We start from the raw sequence: 1,972 nt of genomic DNA, 5'->3' as shown, positions 1-1,972 counted from the left end.
CTAAGTGATTGACAACAGCGATTGTATTCAGAACCAATTAGCAGAATCCTATAGGCATGATTTCTACGAGCGTGATGATTGTTACCCTATAAGAAGGATATCTAAGTTGGAACTGCCTTTGATCTTATAGGCATGATATCTAATGTTGAACTGATTTTAACCCTATATGCATGATTTCTAGCACTGAGTTGACCTTAAACCCATAGGCGTAACTTATAATTAAATAGCATACGAGCAGAAATTTAGACACATTGCCAGAAAATAGTTGAGTCAAATATTGGTCCTATAGGCATGATTGCTAACACACTTTATTGGACAAATTAACGTATCCTATAGGCAGGATTTCTAACAAAAGTTGTAATATTAATCCTATAGGCAGGATTTCTAATGCAGAACTCATACGATTTTAGCAGAATCAACATCACCAATGAAAATCCTATAGGCAGGATATCTAAAAAACGTAGAACATAACAATATGGATAAAATGAGCAGAGCTAATAGCTTAGATGAGACCCTATAGGCAGGATTTCTACCCTGTTTAACAAAGAAAATAAGAAACCCTCCCGATTTTACTAAATACCCTAGAATCTGTTTATTACAAAGTTATTACAGACCAGATTAGAAAATGAATTACATAAGAGTAATGAAATAAACTATTGGGAGCCCTTTATTAGGCCCAAATACACCCGGGAAACCAGGCCTTCAAACCATTTCCACCTCGAGGCTCATTTCACAGGTACAACATAGCCAATAATGAGTAATTCATCCATAGCACTTATAGAATCTGGTTTCCAGTGTGTCAAAGTTCCCAAGGGCCTCAGGGACCCAGGGAAATGCTCACACAAGAACCACATACTTAGAAATGATTCAAAGAGATTAGGAACCAGTTCCCAGTGTGTCAGAAGTCACAAGAGTCTCAGATGGACCCTGAGCAGTGCTTACACTGGGATGGTTGAGGATTGAACCTAAAGGACTAAGATTGGGAGTTTTTTTTTGTTTTTTTTTTAAAAAGAGTAACAGAAAGAGGTAGGGACAGATTTAAAATAGTTTGGATTTCTCAGAAGAAGACTACCATAACAGAATTTTAGAATACAGAACATGTAGATATAATTACACTATATCTACTTGTTTCAACAGGTCAAGTCAGAAAAGACATAATTACACTAAGTGTGCATGCTAATATTTAGGACAACCTTGTTTAAACACAGAAACATTTAGGCAAAGTGCTAAGGCAAACAGTCAGATTATCACATGAATCCAGAGGGATACAAGACCTCTTAGCAAGGCACATGAATTAGGTAACAATACAAGTCTGTAAAGTTAGGATTGATGAACTAATTTCATGCTAGTGGTATCCTAAGGATACTAAGTTTAAGATTAGCAAACAGTGTGCATGAGACAAAGTAAAACATTAAATTAGGTTTTAAGAGGATTTATATTATTATTCAAAATAACCAATTAATAGTATCAATCATGAACTCATAGAAGCAAATAGGCAGAATCATGCTCAAAATAAAGTTCACACATGCTGGTCGATCAACACAGATTAGGGAGACATAGAAAATAAAATGGAAAGGGAAAATGACTTACCAGTTAGGCAGGAAAGCAAAAAAATACACCATAGTAGTTAAGTCCAGAATTAATTGGCCTTGGCTTTCAGCTGGCCAAGCCCAAAAACAAACGAGCAAAGAATCAAAGTGAAAAGCTAAGTTTTAGTAAGAGTATTGAGAGTTCGAGTCTGTCCTGAAGGGGAAAGGGGAGGGTTTTATATAGTGTAGGGATTAAACACATAAACATGGAAAAACCAATTAGTCAAATACTAGAAAGGCAAGTATTTAAATCGGTAAGGAAGCAGGTTTTAAAACCCTAATTTTGAGTAAAACACACAAAATCGGCAGAGCAATTAGGGCACAGAATCATATATTGCACAAGACGAACATAGACGGGAATATTATTCAAGGGGGGGGGGGGG

This window comes from Nicotiana attenuata, chromosome 12, assembly GCF_001879085.1.
Source record: "Nicotiana attenuata strain UT chromosome 12, NIATTr2, whole genome shotgun sequence".
NCBI classification, from domain to species: Eukaryota; Viridiplantae; Streptophyta; class Magnoliopsida; order Solanales; family Solanaceae; genus Nicotiana; species Nicotiana attenuata.
This window is presented reverse-complemented; position numbering follows the sequence as displayed.